General features: G+C 48.3%; 2 pseudogenes; both read left to right on the plus strand.

Annotated features, from left to right (window-relative positions):
* The first annotated feature begins 652 nt into the window (after nt 1–652).
* On the plus strand, nt 653–18,861 carry LOC136507290 (putative wall-associated receptor kinase-like 16; annotated as a pseudogene).
* Nucleotides 5,389–9,216, plus strand: LOC136509379 (uncharacterized; annotated as a pseudogene).
* Nucleotides 18,862–19,536: the final 675 nt, after the last annotated feature.

A 19,536-nucleotide genomic window follows, 5' to 3' on the forward strand; every position in this document is an offset into this window, starting at 1 on the left:
GCACTTACGGGCACACGCGCAGCACTGTCGCGTGCACATACACCTATGAGAGCACAATTCAAAATATGTCCAACGAAAAGTAGATCGAGCAAATTACTAATGTTCCTGGGGTAGTGTAGAGCCTATCCAATCAGTTGAAATGAGTCGAAAGCTTGAGCACAAGTTGATCAGGACCAAATCCTAGAAACAACAACAAACAAGAGTAACACAATACAAATTGCAAGAACATGAGAGACAAGGTATTTTTCTCGTGGTTTAGCTCGCCACCAAGGCTTATCTAAGTCCACGTTGTTGAGGAAGCCACAAAGGCTTGGGTTTCACAAATCCTATCGTCGTTGTCAAGTCAAGAGAGAAATCTCTTGAGATGAGTTCTTACTAGATGTACGGGTGATTATAAACGTCCCAGAACACCCACAACGAGTTGGAAGCTTTCGGGCGACGCCTAGCCGGCTAGGAGCCTTGCTCCAAGAGTAAAAGATGCAATCCACCGGCTTGAAGGTAAACCACGTGCTCTAGGAGTTGAAGATTAGTTGGAGCAGCTCTCAAAAGGAGTTTGAAGGCTCAATCTCTCAAAGATTAGATTAGCAAGGGAATCAAGGGAGAGAAGCTTGGGAGCCTAGGAGCCTTGCACTCTAGTTGCTATTGCGTGGAAATGGGCGAGGTGACCATTGGGAGTGGAGAGGAAGATGTAAAATATCTCCTCAACGCCCAACGGTCAGGTCAAGTCGCGGCAGTGCCGCTTGCTTGAGTGGTAATGCCGCTCTGCCCAGACAGCTCAAGAGAAGGAATGAAGAGTATGTTGTCTTGGCTAGGATTTGAGGATATCTTTTGTGGGTGAATTTGCCCATGGTTACACAACAAAGCTTATGCATTATATCCTCCTTTATAGTATGATTTTTCCTAAACTTAAATTCAAAATATAAAAGAATTTAAACGTCTTTGAGTCGATTACCGCGTTCTTTTGTAATTGGGGGCTCTACCAACACATATATTATCCTCCTTTGCAATTTACCTACTTGTCATCTCGATAAATCTCATCAGTCCTCTAATTACGTGGTCAATATCACCAAAACCCCCAATAGGGCTTGATTGCACTTACAATATCTCCATTTTTTGTGATTGATGACAACACAATTAGAGCTTACAAAAGAATTAAATTATAACCGAGATTTTCGAGCCATGGACATAGGAGCTCCCCCTAAATATGTGAATAGGGATTTGAATTCCCAATTTGGCACTAAGGCCAAAGTTCACATATTGAGTGAAGTGAGGGCTCTCCCTACATCCATTGCTACTATGGGTGCTGCACACATGTGTCAAAAGATAAACCTGATGTGTATTATAAGTATGCCTAAGGCGCCGCCAAATCTCGTGCGGGAGACGTGACAAACAGCAAAGGGGTTGGAAAAGAGGGTGTTGTAGATTGATTTTGACGATTGAATAGATGAAAACTCAATCGGTCGTGATCCTCTCGTATATATATATAGGGAGTGGTCTTATCCCAGTATAAAACAAATCCCAAACGCGCTCTCCAAATTTCCACATCGAAAATATACCAAAAACCAATTTGGAAACCAAATCATTTCGTATTACAGGAAGAGTCATCTTAGCTGACTTTTGCTTGCTCGGGCAGATATCCCAATCGTCTCACAAGGGGAAGTCAGGCTGATCGGCTGGCTAGAAGCCGATATCGGCTTAACTGGCCTGTGAACTTGGGCAGAGCACCCTCTCAGTTTGAAATCAGGATGTTACTCCATCAGGTTGAGTAGTGTTGAAGCCTTCCAGCTAGAATTTGTCCTCCACAGCAGAGGTACACTTGGCACGCACACAAACCGAAGCTCGCTATGGGAGAGCATCAAGGTAACTTCAGCCTATGCTGAAATCCGCTGGAGTATTGTGGATCGGCTGACTTGTGCCAGCGCCAAGGATGACAGGGCAAAATATGCATGTGTAAGTAACAATAGCACGTGCTATGATGACTATGGGACACAGGATAATTTTGGATATATCTGCAGTTGCGATGGTGGTTATGTGGGGAATCCATATGTACCAAATGGCTGCTCACGTGATACAGGTAATCCCTGCAATCAATAAATTAAAGGTTATTTTTTTTCTACTAGGTACTCGATTTAAATATTTTCTCAATATGACCACACTAGAGGGTTTAGGTCCACATTTCAGTTAGATAGCCCATGGTAAAAAGGAGATATAAATCTGAAATGCCAGGGCCAAAGACCCAAAAAAAAATCCTAAAAACAAAAAATATGATGTTTTCATATAGGTATAGGCATGTGGATGTCTAGATTGCATTTATACGAATAACATGCATATATGTAGAGTGGCCATGAAAGGTACTCCGTTTCATGGCCAATCTCTATATGCAGCTGAATGTTTGCCTCATCGTTAAATGCCACTAGCAGACAAACTAACATGTGGGGACACCTGCATGCACACATAGGTAAAAGAATGTTAATAAAAACTTTTCATGAAGCTTATGTACTTCCTCGGTCAGGTTGTGAGCGAGCTTTTCTTTATACTTTCGTATAAGGTGATAACCCCAGTAGAATGTATCAAACATATTTGCTGTCTACTTCCTCGGCCATGATGTTCTTCTTCAGTCTTGCTGTCTACTTCTTCGGCCATGATGTCTGTGAGCACCATATATATTAGTTTTATTGCATCACCATGATTGCTCAAATGCCTAACATTTCTTAGATGCTAAAGAATGTGAATATTCTCCAAACATTAGTGACTTTTGAATTTCTTTTGTCAAACTCAGGATATAATCCAATTCAACAAAAGGATAACTGCCAGCGATTATCCAGCGATTATGTGGTAACATCAGTGTCCCGTTCCCTTTTGGCTTAGGGCGCGTTTAGTTCCCAAAATTTTTTTAGGTTTGGCTACTGTTTGGCTACTGTAGTACTTTCGTTTATATTTGGTAATTAGTATCTAATTATGGACTAATTAGGTTTGAAAGTTTCGTCTCGCGATTTCTCACCCAACTATGCAATTAGTTTTTTTTTCGTCTACATTTAGTACTCCATGCATGTACCGCAAGATTCAATGTGACACTTTAGGGTGAAAATTTTTTGGAACTAAACAGGCCCTTAGGCCTTGTTTAGTTGGCGATTTTTTTGGGGAAATGGTACTGTAGTACTTTCGTTGTTATTTAGTAATTAGTGTCCAATCATAGTCTAATTAGGCTTAAAAGATTCGTCTCGTGAATTTTGTCTAAACTGTGTAATTAGTTTTATTTTTTATTTATATTTAATGCTTCATACATGCGTCCAAAGATTCGATGTGACGAGGAATCTTGAAAAATTTTGCAAAATTTTGGGAATTAAACAGGCACTAAAAGAAGGTTGTTTTGCAAGAAAGCTATTTCAGCTCAACTTTCGATGATGAACATCAGGTGACATACATACATATCAATGAGGGGCTTGTGGACATTAAGTACAACGAACAGGAGATGTATTTAAGGAACCTGGCCTGTAGGAGTACTTTGGTTCTGGGGAATCATCCTCTGTGAACTGGACTGTTGCCAATCTGACCTGACAGGAGGCAATGCAGAACAAGTCAGGATATGCATGTGTAAGCATCAGTAGCACATGTTTGGGTGTCAACTCAAAGCGTGTTTAGTTGCCCAAATTTGGGAATTTGGGCTACCGTAGTACTTTTGTTTTTATTTGGTAAATAGTATTCAATCGTGGACTAATTAGGTTCAAAACGTTCGTCTCGCCATTTCCAACAAAACTGTGCAATTAGTTTTTTTTCGTCTACATTTAATGCTCCATACATGTATCGCAAGATTCGATATGCTGAGTACTATAGCACTTTTTTGGATTTTAGGGTGGGAACTAAATACACTCTCAACAGATGGTTACATTGGTTATCGATGCTAATGTCTGCAGGGATTTCAGGGGAATCCATACATACAGTGGCTGCCAAGGTGTCCCTCCCTCCCTCCTTTCTGCCTTGGCCATGTTTAGGGGGTATTTGGTTTCTACGGGAAAATTTTAGTCCATGTCCCATTGGATATTTGGACATATGCATGAAGTATTAAATATAGACGAAAAAAATAACTAATTACACAGATTGTGACTAATTTGCGAGACGAAATTTTTAAGCCTAATTAGCCCATGATTTGACAATGTGGTGCTACAGTAAATATGTGCTAATGATGGATTAATTAGGCTTACTAAATTCGTCTCGTAAATTAGTCTCGATCTATGTAATTAGTTTTATAATTAACTCATATTTAATTCTCCTAAATAACATCCGAACGTCCGATGTGACATGGACTAAAATTTAGTCCGTGGAACCAAACACCCCCTTAGTTCCACCAAATTTTCAACTTTGACACTATGCAAAAAGAAGATTTTCCGTCACATCAAACTTGCGGTACATGCATGGAGTACTAAATGTTGACGAAATCAAAAACTAATTGCACAGTTTGGTTGTGCTTTGGGAGACAAACGTTTTGAGCCTAATTAGTCAACGATTGGACAATTATTACTAAATAAAAACAAAACGCTACTGTAGGGCGATTCGGGCATTTGGCGGCGCCGATTCGGGCGAACTTAACGTGGCCCTTATCTTTTTTGGTTAGAAACTGATTGCATTCTCGAGAGTACAACACAAGCACGCACTGCACATTCATTTGATGCTTTTGAGATCCTAACCATATACGTTCAACAAGGGATTTGCATTTTGGAGATTACTTGTAACTAAAACAGTAGTGAGTTATTTCTTTTGTCTATTAATTGTTGTAAGGTACCTCTTTCTACTCTGTTTTTTCTAATATATATAATCAGTAGGGGGCAACCCCTCCTGTCATACCCAAAAAAGAACAACTAAAACAGCAGGGAGTGATAGAGATAGTCTGATTCAGTTTCAGTTGTGAACAACAGATCTATATGTTTTCAATCTAGGAAAGTTTATGCTCTAAGTTGTAATTCAGATATTTCCTAGTTTTTTTTCTCGGACAGCGCAGGAGAAAGATATTTCCTAGTTTTATATTGTTCAATTGGAACTGTAGTTTATGCTGCATAAATCAACCAATTCTGACTCAACTCTCTCTAATTGCGTACCAGAACTTTGAATCTTTTAAGCTCTCTACTGTCCAGAGAGCAGAATCCTCCTCTGTATTCTGATTTTTGACAGTGAACAACAATGTCTGGAAACCATAACAAGCTACACATAGATAAGACAACCGACGAGGCCGCCGTGAGCGAAAGGATGACAGCTGGTGCTCGCGACTCTTCCGCAGGCTGCGGACTCGGACAGAGGGAGCGCGAGCGGTCCGAGTCGCGGCACGGACGCCGTCGCGATGGCACCTCCGCCCACGGGTCTCGAGACCGTCAACACAACGACAGCATGGCTGCCATGGAGGATACGCCGCCCCAATCAGCTGCAACGCCCCCACGCTCCAGCGACTCCGAGCCTGTCCAGGGCCCCCCTTCACCGACGCGGGAGGCCCTAGTGGACACGCACGGGCCCGAGGACGTCCACGAAGCAATAGTCCGGCCCGAGAACGCGGCAAAAGCAGGGAGCGCGCCTCTCGCCGTCGCGGGTCCAGGAGGGCGCGCTCGGAGCCGAGGTAAAGATCACCGCGCCCGGTGTCGCCCGCTCCGCGTGCGCGCTGCAGATCGACCAGCCCCAAGCATGGCAGCGGCAACAATCATCACCAGTCACCAAACCCTCCTGAGGTACGCAGCACGGGGCACTCAGCATCTTCAGAGCCACAGCCTGCGTCTCCGCTCCACCCCAAACAGCAGTCTGCGCCACCCCACTCGCTGCTGGGCCTGGTACCACGACGACTCCTTCAGGCCCACCTCATGGCTCGCCAGGCTCCGGTCGGCCCAAGCGGATCCGGCGGCCCAACCAGAAGTATGCAGATTCTCTGTGAGCGGCGTAGGCACTAGTATATGTATCCAAGGCAAGAGAGAAGGGTGAACAAAAATTGTATCAAACATTCTGTTAATTTCAATCATGTCCTCCGAACTGCTTGTTGTTCTTCCTCTGCTCCTCCTTTCCCATCCTCCAAGTTGCTGATCCTCACATCTGGTATCAGAGACTCATCGATTTTGGCCTCCCCATCCCTTCCCCACGATCACTACACTCGATTCTAGAAATCCCATGGTGCTATGGAACCTAACATGAAGATGGTTCTGGAGGAGATCCAGAAATCCAAGGAGGAGTCGGCTCGCCGATTCGACGAGCACGACGCCCAATGGGAGCGCCGATTTGCCGATCTGGAGTCGGCTCGCGCCGCCACCAACCAGCGCCTCGCCTTCCTCGAGTCCACCGGCGGCGCCGTCCTCAACCCGGAGTACGAGCGTCGCATCACCAAACTAGAGGGCTTCTGCCTCGACTCTGCCAACGTGGGCGCCGTGCTGGATCCCACCCTGGAGCGCCGCCTCTAGGAGCTCGAGTCCCTCCGCGTGGAGCGCGTCCGCGACGAGGAGGACGACCGGATGGACAAGCTCGAGCGAGCCGTGGCCGAGCTGGGCCGCTGGCGTCCGGAGTCCGAACGGATCCTCGACGCCCTGTCGCTCAAGGTCTCCAAGCTCACCAACCACTGGGACCGCGCGGTGTTCGAGACAATGGCGCGCGAACCAGGCATCCCCTCTTCCCTGGGTCCGGCGTCCGCGCAAGCTACTGCGGGCTCCACCGTGGAATCGCCCATTGGGCCCTGCGTCGCTCCGACTTCACGGGATATTGGGCCAGGCGTCGTCACGACGTGGACCCATATCCCGGCATCTGGTATGTCGCCGGCTCCGTCTCATGTTCCATTGTCGTCTGCGCTGGGTTCGAGTCTTCTTAGTCCTCCGTGTGTTTTTCCCCTGTCCACTCACTGTCGATTCATACACAACCAGCTGCAGCAATGTCGATCTCCCAGTCCCACCCAACAGTATTCCCCCCACCAATATCCACCCCAATTTCCCAACCCCTGCCTACGCATCATCCTCCCCCAATTTCAAATCCAATATCCCAATCGATGCCTAACCATTATCCACCTCCACTATCCAATTCGTTTCCCCACCAATTTTTGGCCCCTTACCAACCACCGATTTCCCAACCTATCCCCAATTTCAGCATCACACCGCCAACTACACAATTCCCCAATCCAGGCCTTCCACACCTTCCACGCCTGCTGATCAGGCGCAAATCATAGCTACTCTAGGCCGCCTTCCCAAACTTCCATTTCCCAAATTCAATGGCGAAAATCCTCGCCGCTAGCGGCACCGCTGTGAAAAATACTTTCACATGTACTTGGTGGATGAACCTCTTTGGCTCAGTGTCACCGAGATGTATCTCGAAGGCCCAGCTGATCGCTGGTACCAATCTGTTCAGTCTTAGCTTGAAAACGCCTCTTGGGATACGTTCTGCCGCCTTCTCCATGATCGATTCGATCACAACCAGCATGAAATCCTGCTGCGCAGGCTCTTTAACATCCGCCAGCATTCCTCTGTCCAAACCTATGTGAACGAATTCTGTGAGCTCAAAGATCACCTCAACTCCTACTCCCAAATCAGTGATCCCCTCTATTTTACCCAGCGCTTCATTGACGGGCTTAAGCCTGAAATTCGAGCAATCGTCATTATGCAATCTCTGAAAGACCTAGATACTGCTTGCTCGTTGGCATTATTGCAGGAAGAAATGGCAGTTCCCATTGCCCCGAAGCACGCGTGAGGTGGTGATTGGTCTTCTTCCTACAAGCCGGTGGCAGTGGCGCGGATGCCCCTGCCACTACCACCACCGCCACCACGCTCCGAACGGCCGGCATCGACCGCTACTACCTCGGCCACTGCGGTGGCTGGTGCTGTACCAATGGCTAGCGATGCCAAGCTCGCCGCCCTCAAGACCTACCGACGTGCTCTGGGGCTCTACTTCAAGTGCGGTACCAAGTGGAGCCGTGATCATTGCTGCCCGCCTGAAGTGTTGCACGCGGTCGATCCACTTTGGGAGTCATTTTCGTCCGATGATTCTTTGGCTGATACACCTCCAACCTCGCCACAGGCTGAGCACATTATGCTGGCCCTCTCCAAGTCTGCACTGTCAGGTGTTCTAGCTGCTCGGATAGTTCATCTGGTGGGCTTCTTACAGCAGATACCGGTCCAAATTTTGGTTGACTCGGGCAGCTCATCCTCATTTGTTAATGAGAATCTGGTACCACAACTCAGTGGCATTGCCTCAGATCCGCTTGCCAGTTCAGTGGACGTTGCTGGTGGTGGACGGCTCATGAGCACATCTCTACTACATCAGGTACCATGGATGGTTGATGGCATTGCCTCAGATCCTCACACTCTGGCAACACCTCTGAATCATTCTGACACAACTCAGATTTCATGCGTCTGTTCGACACCGCATCCACCCCCATGCTAAGGAAGTAGTGAAAAAGAATTCTATACTGCACTGCTCTGTTTTTACTAAGAGAGGCTGGGATGCTTCTCACCCCTCCAACTTGCAGGAAAATGCCGCAATAGCACCGGAGCCACTGCAGGTCGTTGATGGAAGTGTGCATCACCGCTTCATCCCCGGCAGCGACAGCGAGCCCCCTGCTGTAGATGCAGTGCAGCCACCACCGGACGAGGCTGTACAATGCTTCAAACCCGGCCTCGTGTACTACAGGCGCAGGGCCGGGCCCGTGGACTAGGCAAAGCCAGGGCACGACGGCGCTGCGCGTCCTCCAGTTCGGCGGCCACGTCTCCAACTTAGATGGCCGCTGCAGCAACAACCGTCGACGAGCAGGGGGGAGCATGTGACGCGGACCATGCAGCGTCAGCATTCATCGACACCATCTCACCCACGCTGCCCCCACCCCTGCTCCAGCCACCCCGGCGCAAGAACGAGCAGCCGCAAGCGGCGCAAGAGGTGTCCAGCCCACCCAATGCAGAAAGAGTGTCTGCATTGCAGCCAGGAACTGGCCCGAAGGCGACACCCACACTCAAGCCCGCCAAGTCCTCGTGAAGAAGCTCGGCATCATGGAGGAAGAGGGTCTCACCCCTGATGATCATTTCCTGCGCTACATCGACCTCTTTAGGGGCCCGCTCGCCGGCAGTCATGGCCTTAATGGCCCTGTCCGGCCTCGACATTGCTTGTCGGGTTCATAAATATGAGGTCCTCAATGGACCCGTTTTCCAGCAAAAACTCAGCCCAGCAGACGACATAGCAACAACGCGCGCCTCCCGGGCCGGCCCAGTTACCTAACAATCGACCCGGAGAACGATCTGGTCTCTGACCGGAAGGCCTGGCCAAGGAGGGGACATGATCCGACTCCGGCCTCCTTTTTCAACCGGGAATACGCCGAACCTCTGCTTATAGCTCTTCTCCGACCGACACAGTCGGAACCGACCAGGAATGATCGACCAGGGGACGACCGCTCGGTAAGGGCCTAGGGATCAGGCGGAGTAGATAAGGTAAGGCGCTCAAGTCAACCGCAATACCGAGAACCGTACCCTGCCATACCCTGCACACCTATAGGACAGTACCATCAGGCCATGCCAAAAGGGTACTATGCAACTTTCTAGGTGTGTCAAAACCCAAACAGTATTGTGGGCACCGACATTTGCCTTACAGTGTTGTGGGCGCCGACATTTGTCATACCAGGCGAACACGGTAAAGCCTGCCACATGCGTCTGACATAAATAGTATTATGGGCGCCGACGACCGTCTCATACCCGACAGCATGGGCAATAAGACTAGGAAGCACACATATACATTCTCTCTCTCTAAACTTGTAAGGCCATCCCCTTCACCTATAAAAAGGGATACACGCTCTCCCAACAGAGGATGATCATTCAGACTCTCTCTAGTTGGCTCTAGACAATCCGAGCATTCAAACAGCTCCACAGCTCTAGAACTCTAAAGCTACACAGAGTTCATGCTCTAATACTTAGCGCACGTTAGAGCCCCTGTCACTCTCAGCCCTTCAGTTCAGAGTCCGATCGGACCTTTTACATCCCCTTTCTTATTACTACTCGTTTGTAACCCCACAGCAAATTTTGAGCACCTGGGCTCAGGAATAAAGTCTCCGACCGACTGAAACTGGACGTAGGGCACGTTACTTGAACCAGTATAAATCTTGTGTCATTGAGTGCTAGGCCACATCTGATCACAACGCACGACAAAACTATAAATATTTACTTGTTGGTCACTTTTCGCACCAACAGTGACGCCGTCCGTGGGGAGGATGTCGTGCATTCACGCTTTTGGTTATCGGATGGCCCACCTTTCAACCATTTTTGGCATGACAGGCTCAAGCGATACGATTCGCTTTGGCTCGCTAGAGTTTCCCACGCTCCCACCTGTTGGGATGTGGGTTCCTCCCGTCTTTGAGCCGTTCCAGACGTTCCGTTCGGAAGTTTGGACTTCGTCGCCGACCAGCTCATCGTACTTCACCTCCGCGAGGAGGCACTTGTCCCAGCGCCCATTGGAGGAGGAGTGCCCTCCGTCGAACCCGAGCCACTCGACAACCTCAACGTCGAGACACCTACGCTTCGTTTTGAGCCCAAACTAGGCTCAAATTCCACGGTGAGTAACGCACATGTTGTTCTTTACTCGTTGTTTAATACCTTCCGCCGATTCTCCGAAGGGGCCCTGTTGCCCCCGCCTTAGATTCACGAACGAATGAGTTCTCCTCTCCCTCGCTTTACCTTCTCTCTCCTAGAAACCGCCGCGGCGCACGAACAGGCTTGGCAAAAAGAAGGAAGGAGAAGAGGCAACAGTTCAAGAAAGGTGAAAGAATGGGAGGAAAACCCTCTCCCTTCCCCCAATTTAAGGTGGAGAGGCATGCGATGGAACGCACCCTGGCCGATGGGACGCACCCTGCCCGATGAAACGTCACCCGGTTAATGGGACATGGCCTAGGCAGGGCCCACCACTACGGCACTACCACAACCCGAGCACGGGAAACAAGGCGCAACTGCACGCAAACACCCCTCCACCTTCCCAAGAAGGGACTGGTGGGGCCCACCAACATAATCTCCATCGACGAGAGACCAACGGGTCACCTAGGTCGATCGCACGGCCCAGGTGGCTGACGAGAGACAGGTAAGGAGCAGTGGGATGCTCCATGCAGGCTATGCCAACTCCGTCACAAACGATGAACACGGATCCCACTCGAACATATCCGATAGGAGCTTCCCAAACCCGTCACTCGAGTCATCAAGGTAACTTTACCAAACCTTCTCATTTTATTTTATTTTCTAATGCATGATCATTCATTCATCATTTCTCATACATGCATTCACACATTCATCCATACATTCATCCATTCATTCATCCCATACATCCAAGCATTGCATATGCAATTGATGCATCACAACGCTTCGTGTTGTGTCACGAAGCAGTAGTCACCTCATTCGATATGAGTGACTACTGACCGGGGTTCGAAGGCCGGCCCGTGAAGGGCTCGAAGCCGCCTCGCGTCAAATAGAGCTAGGGGAGAAAATACAGATGAGCCCTAGCGGCCCTTGCCTGATCTGCCCAGAAGCAGACAGGGTCATCTCGACCTTCTTGTTCGATCCTAACCTCAAGCCATGCCCACAGAATCTCCATTGAGGGGAGGCCAGCTGGCCACCTGAGTCGGTCTCCAGAACAGCTCGGGCATCTGCCGAGAGGCATGTTAAGGAGCAGTGGAATGCCACATGAGGGCTGTGCCGACCCAGTTACGAACAACGGACCCAGATTCCACTCGGATGTACCCGTTATTAAGCTCACCGAGCGCGTCACTCGAGCCATCGAGGCAAGCGACTTTAGCTCAACCCCTCCGGTTGTGGAAATCGCGGACGAGGTAACGCACGAAACTAAAACCGACCCCTCAGCCGCGCACGACGCCTGGGTTGGCGCTCCGTCTCGCTCGACCCCTCGGCCGCGCCCGATGCCTGGGTTGGCGCCCCATCTCTCCCGACCCCTCGGCCACGCCCGACACCTAGGTTGGCGCTCCGTCTCGTCTGCGCCTGACGCCTGAGTTGGCGCTCCGACTCGTTCGACGGCGACTCGCGATCTTACGCCCACTAGGTGCGCTACTAAAACAAGTGTAAACAACCCCTTCACGACTTCAGAGAAGTCCCAAAAGGGTTCGGGGGCTCCTGTCGGGTTCATAAACTCGGAGTCCCCAATGGGCCGCTTCTCAACAAAAATTCGGTCTAGCAAACGGCATAGCAACAACGCGCGCCTCTCGGGCCGGCCCAGTTACCTAACGATCGACCCGGAGAACGATCCAATCTCCGACCAGAAGGCCTGGCCAAGGAGGGGACATGATCCGACTCCGACCTCCTTTTTCGACCGGGAATACGCTGAACCTCTGGTTACAGCTCTTCTCCGACCGACACGGTCGGAGCCGACCGGGAACGACCGACCAGGGGACGCCCGCTCGGTAAGGGCCTGAGGATCAGGCGGAACAGATAAGGTAAGGCGCTCAAGTCTACCGCAATACCGAGGACCGTACCCTGCCATACCCTGCACAGTTGTAGGGCAGTACCGCCAGGCCATGCCAGAAGGGTACTATGTAACCTTTCAGGCGTGTCAGACCCCAAACAGTGTTGTGGGCGCAGACATTTGCCTTACAGTGTTGTGGGCGCCGTCATTTGCCATACCAGGCGAACACGGTAAAGCCTGCCACATGCGTCTGACATAAACTGTATTATGGGCGTCGACGACTATCTCGTACCCGATAGCGTGGGCAACAAGACTAGGAAACACACATATACATTCTCTCTCTCTAAACTTGTAAGGCCATCCCCTTCACCTATAAAAGGGGATACGCTCTCTCTCAATAGAGGAGGATCATTCAGACTCTCTCTGGCTGGCTCTAGATAATCTGAGCATTCGAACAGCTCCAGAACTCTAAAGCTACACAGAGTTCACGCTCCAATACTTAGCGCACGCTAGAGCCCCCGTCACTCTCAGCCCTTCGGTTCGGAGTCCGATCGGGCCTTTTACACCTACTTATTGCTACTCGTTGGTAACCCCACAACAAACTTTAAGCACATGGGCTCAGGAATAAAGTCTCCGACCGACGGAAACTAGACGTAGGACACGTTGCCTGAACCAGTATAAATCATGTGTCATTGAGTGTTAGGCCACATCCGATCACAATGCACAACAAAACTATAAATATTTACTTGTTGGTCAGTTTTTGCACCGACGCTGCTATACCAGCGGCCGCTGCCAAGCACTATGCACAGCGTCCACCCTTCAGCGATTCAGCTTCTGACCAAATGTTAGCCTTCATGCATCTTAATTTCTGCTGCGTCGTGTTCGTCATGTATAGGCGCTGCCCATTGGTTTCCTGGATGAGTGGGATGACAGCCAGGGGCCTCAAGTCATCGCCCCAACCATCCAGTGAACCAGAACGCCTATCTGTCCGTTGTCGTCATCCTAGGATCCTTGCTCCCCTGCATATGGTCACCATACCGGCAGCCTTTGTCCTTCAGTCTAGCCGGCAATGGGCACCTGCACCAACGTTACAAGCTCCTGAATGTAAGGCTGTTGTGCTGCTGTGTGTTTTGAACTCTGCTGCTTTCTTCCATCAGGAAGTTTACTCCTCCAGGCTGCTTGTCCTGCTGTTTCAAAAGGTTGTCAGATTGTTTCTAAATGGCCCAGCATAATTGTCACTTGCTAAATTGGAATGTGAGGGGGCTAAATGATGGCGCCAGACAGAATGCTGTAAACGAGCTTGTGAGAGACACTGGTGCCACAATTGTTTGTCTTCAGGAGACCAAACTACAAATCATGGACCAGAGCGCCGTCAGTCGAACAGCAGGTCCTAAATTCGCTAACTCCTTCGCTATGCTACCAGTGGCACATACCAGAGGTGGTATCCTGCTAGCTGTAAATGAGGATTTCTTCGATTTATCAGATATCCAATTATCCACAAATGCTATCACCGTGACAATTACCATGAGGGCGGACAGGATACAATGGCAATATGGACCACAAAGGGATGATGAAAAGATTCAGTTCCTCCAAGAATTAAAAAACATCCCCGTTCCCGCTCATGACAGATGGCTCATTTTGGGAGATTTCAACCTTATATACCAAGCGGAAGACAAAAATAATTCAAACCTCAACCGGCGTCTGATGAACTCCTTCAAGGCGGCCTTAGATGTTATGCGGCTCAAAGAAATCAAATTAAATGGTCGTCGCTTTACCTGGAGCAACGAACAGACGAACCCAACGCTAACCAGAATTGATAGGCTCTTCTGCACCCCCGAATGGGAATTATTGTTTCCGGCTTGCTTCCTTCACTCCTTGCCGTCTCTTATGTCCGACCACACAGTCACACACTGCTCCTACTTCAAGGAGACCTTGACCATCGCCCCAACCCAGCTTTCCAGTCTGAGAATTTCTGGACCACCATGCCGGGATTCCAAGACATGGTCCAAGCCACCTGGGTCCGGCCGGTTAGCTCCCAGCTACCCCTCAAACGCCTCCACATCAAAATGGCAAGGGTAGCAAGAAGTATCAAAAGATGGCGCAGAGACAAGATAGGGGACACCAAGCAGCAGCTAGCCATAATCAAAGAAATCTTGCTGCAATTGGAAATGGCACAGGAATTCAAGACACTCACGGACCAAGAGTTGGACCTACGACGACGTCTCAAAATTCGCAGCACCGGTCTTGCGGTCATTGAAAAATGGATAAGGCAAAGATCGAGGCTCACATATATCCGCTGCGGAGACACCAACACAAAATTCTTCCACATAAGACCAAGCACCAGACGGAGAAAAAATTACATCCACTGCCTTTAAACAAATGAGGGGACGGCTTTCAGCCATGAGGAAAAGAAAAATGTGGCAGGAGAATATTTCAGGAACCACCTGGGCACGTCCATCCAAAGGACCAGGACCATAGATTGGCAGGCACTGGGATACACCCCACGAGATCTCTCGGAACTGGAAGTGCCATGCTCACAAGAGGAGATCAAGGACACGATAACTTCGATGCCGTCGGAAAAGGCCCCGGGCCCTAACGGGTTCACCGGCGCCTTCTTCAAATCATGCTGGGAGATCATCAAAGACGATGTCACGGCGGCCATAAATAATTTGTTCCATCTGAACTCCCAGGGTTTCGAACTCATGAACTCAGCGAACATTGTCCTACTCCCAAAAAAGGAGGACACACTGTGGATCACAGATTACAGACCCATCAGTCTCATACACAACTTTGCAAAGATCTTCTCAAAGCTCCTGGCCAACAGGCTCGCGCCCATTCTCAACTTGCTGGTCTCCAATTGTCAAAGTGCCTTCATAAAGAAGAGAAGCATCCATGATAACTTCTTATATGTCCAGACCACAGTACAAAAGTTGCACAAGCAAAAAAACCCCAACCCTCTTCATGAAACCAGACATCCACAAAGCTTTTGACACGATCAACTGGAGTTACTTGCTCGAGGTGCTCTAGGCACTGGGCTTTGGGCCATGTTGGCGTGAATGGGTATCCATCCTTTTCCGCACGTCGAGGTGTTGCTGAACGGCCAGCGAGGGCCTAATTTCAGCCACGGCAGAGGGGTCCGCCAAGGTGACCCTCTATCGCCCATGCTCTTCATCCTCGCCATGGATCCCCTACAACGGCTGCTAGAGCTGGCCACGCAGCAAGGAATCCTCTCTTTTCTACCATCGGCTGCAGCAAGGTGGAGGACCTCCATGTATGCAGATGACGCGGCCATCTTCATAAACCCCATAAAAGAAGACCTGGAAGCTACCAAAATGGTCCTGCAAGCATTTGGGAATTTCTCAAGCCTGCACATAAATTTGCAAAAAAGCTCAATTCACCCAATCAAATGTGTAGAAGTGGACCTGGACCACATTCTGTCTTGTTTTGCGGGAACCAGAGGTGCTTTCCCTTGTCGGTATCTAGGACTGGAGCTGCACGTCCGTAAGCTTCGAAAAATTCATGTCCAACCGCTTATAGAGCGCATTGGCCAAAGACTGCCTGGATGGAAAGGGAGATGGCTAAACAGAGCTGGTCGCCTCACTCTAGTCTCCTCGGTCCTCTCATCCATGCCGACCTACCACCTCACAGTGTTTCCCCTTGCGGCTTGGGCTAGGAAGAAAATCGATAAAATCAGGAGATCATTCCTTTGGAAAGGTGAAGAAAATGCAAATGGCGGTCACTGTCTAGTGAACTGGCCAACAGTTGCTAGACCCAAAGACCTTGGCGGTTTGGGGATACCGGATCTAGAAAAATTTGGCAGGGCGCTTCGCCTACGTTGGTTTTGGCAGGATTGGGTGGATGAATCCAAACTTTGGGCAGGTGCGGAACTGCCTTGCAACGAAGCCAACCGGCTGCTCTTCAACTCATCAACCAAGGTCACGATTGGTGATGGCGCAAAGGCCCGTTTCTGGCACAGCAGCTGGCTGGACGGTGAAGCACCCAAATATTTATCACCGCACTTGTTCGACTTGGTGAGAAGGAAAAACAAATCGGTCCAACAGGAGCTTCGAACTATAGTTGGATCTGATCGCTAAGAGGCAGGATCACCTCCGTATTCCAAGTCGAGGAGTTTGTCTCCCTTTGGATAAGGCTCCAAAACATCCAGTTGACACCAGGTGTTCGTGACTCCATAGTCTGGAGGTGGACAGCTATGCTTCTAACTCCACCCGTTCAGCGTACAGGATCCAGTTCGAAGGTTCCTATGGCGGATTCCGAAATGACCTCATTTGGAGAGCACATGCTGAGAATAAAGGAAAAGTGTTTGTTTGGATCCTGGTGCAAGAAAAAGTCTTGACGGCGGATAATCTCCAGAAGAGAGGTTGGCCTCATCAGGACCAATGCGCCCTATGTAACGGACCTTTGGAAACATGCCTTCACCTATCACTCCTTTGCCCTTTCGCCAAGGCAGTGTGGAGCCAAGTTCTTTCATGGGAGCATTTTGATGTACAGTTGACCCACCCCACTCAAGACCTACCTCACCTGAAGTCTTGGTGGGAAGAGGCCGCAACCAAGATAGTGAAACAAGAAAAACGGCGCTTCAACGGGATGGTCGTCTACATGCTATGGAACATATGGAAGCAAAGGAACAGAAGAATTTTTAACAACGCCCACGAGTTGGCAATGCAAGTGGCATTAAGGGTAAAAAAGGATATCGAGCAAAGAAAGAGGGCTTTAGCTTGGGGAGGGGGCAATATTGCGGGAGGCATCGTGTAATCCTAATGGGGGCAATGCCCCTCTTGCTCTGTACATAAACCTCTTTACCCTTCTTAATTGAAAGCAGAGCTCCTGCCATTACGTTAAAAAAATAACACTAACCAGACTAAAGTTAATAGACTGGTAACCATAACTTTAAATATTTCCAGGTGATTAATGTCTTTGCCACATTATGGTGTTCTCACCTTGTTGCGTTACTAGCTTTGAGTTAGGATTTGCCTCAGCATTTTAAAGACAACTCTGTGACAAAACTGAAATTCACTCGATTACAGGCGAAAACAAAACTTTCCACAAATAACATTCTTGAATAAAGACGATCTTAGTGCTCCAACACGTGGGATCTTCATTCTTCAATATCCTGCTTCATTTTTCCAGAATGAAATCCAACAGTCAGATTTTCCAGATCGCAATTTTGTTCTGGGAATCTACCTATATCTGCTCTAAGCTCAGTCTAACTTTCTTCTACTCTCCAATTAACATGGACATTTGCAGCTTTACCAATTAATGGAGCAAGTATGAAAAAGCAAATCTTCTATTAGGTGAGCTTTCTACAATAGTAATTTGACAACTAACAATGAGAATATAAAGCAGAACCAGACTAAGGAACATAACTATCGCAGGTATTGTGATTGGGCTCAGCAGTGGCTTCGGGATTTTACTTCTCAGCTTAAGTGCAACAGTGCTTATTCACAAATGGAAAAAGGACATCCAAAAGCAACAATGAAAAAAATATTTCAGAAAAATAAAGGCCTTCTCTTGGAACAACTGATATCATCCGATGAAAATGCAAGTGAAAAAACAAATATTTTCACTTTGGAAGACCTGGAAAAGGCAACAAACAATTTTGATCCTACACGAATCCTTGGCCATGGAGGGCATGGCATGGTGTATAAGGGTATCTTATCTGACCAACGCGTGGTGGCAATAAAAAGGTCTAAGGACATTGAGGAAGGTGAGATCGGTCAATTCATTAATGAGGTAGCAGTTCTCTTCTCTCAAATAAATCATCGAAATATAGTGAAGCTTTTTGGGTGTTGTCTTGAAACTGAGGTCCCACTGTTGGTGTATGACTTCATTTCAAATGGTTCATTGTTCGAAATTCTACGTTCTAGTTCAAGCAGTGGTTTCTCTTTGTCATGGGATGACTGCCTAAGAATTGCTGCAGAAGCTCTATGTTATCTCCACTCATCAGCTTCAGTATCAGTCTTCCATCGAGATGTGAAGTCCTCTAATATACTGCTAGATTCAAACTATACTGCAAAAGTTTCAGACTTTGGTGCTTCTAGATTGGTTCCTATTGATCAAACTCATGTTGTTACAAATGTCCAAGGTACATTTGGGTACTTAGACCCAGAGTATTACCATACCGGGAAGCTAAATGAGAAGAGTGATGTATATAGTTTTGGTGTTGTACTTGTGGAACTACTTATGAGAAGGGAGCCTATCTTTACAAGTGAGACAGGTTCAAAGTAGAACTTGTGTAATTACTTTCTTTGGGAGTTAGAGGCAAGGCCAATCAAAGAGATAGTAGCTACTCAGGTTTGCGAGGAAGCAACCGAGGAAGAGATTAACAGTGTTGCCTCTCTTGCTAAGATGTGTCTGGGACTCAACAGTGGAGAGAGACCTACTATGAAGCAAGTTGAGATGAGTTTGCAGCTCTTGAGAACAAAGACCCCGTTCGCTGGTCTGAAACTTGACTGAAACTGGCTGGTTTTGTGAGAGAGAAACACTGTAGCGGCTGATTGATGAACAGTGTTCGCTGAGAAGGATCAGCCGGCTGATCTGGTTTTACCAGACCAGCGAACACGCCCAAAAAGGTGAAACTCATGCCATGTCATCCAAGATAATGCTGACGAGATACAACCATTGTTTTGTACAAGAGCTGAATCTAAATATGAGATGTTTTCTATTAGATTGGGTGGAAGTTCTAACTCAGAGTCTCACTACAGCCGAAGACTCAATAGCTTGGAGCAAGATTTTGAATCGTCTCTTGGGGTGCCACGCTAAGGGCCTCCTTGAAGTGTCAGAATTCCAACAGAACATCAAGAGGAAAAGAAGCTTTTACGAGGTGGATATTTATTTTCCTGCAAGTCCTACCAAAATACTGTGTTGCAACCAGGCATGAGCCTGAACATCTTAATGTGGTCCATCTTTGTATCCCCAGAAGATGATGGACTGTCCTTTACTCTCTTGTTTTATACATTATTATCATACATAAGTATGTTGTACTTATTGCCCTGCAAATTGGACTTGCTCTTATCTATTGTTTGTACCTGGATTCTCTTATCTGTTGTTTGTACTTGGATCCTTGCAGTCCATACAATGGATGTACATGTCTAAATTTTTATATCATCTTGGACAAATTGAGTTATTTGT

The sequence above is a fragment of the Miscanthus floridulus genome, chromosome 15, assembly GCF_019320115.1.
Source record: "Miscanthus floridulus cultivar M001 chromosome 15, ASM1932011v1, whole genome shotgun sequence".
Lineage (NCBI taxonomy): Eukaryota > Viridiplantae > Streptophyta > Magnoliopsida > Poales > Poaceae > Miscanthus > Miscanthus floridulus.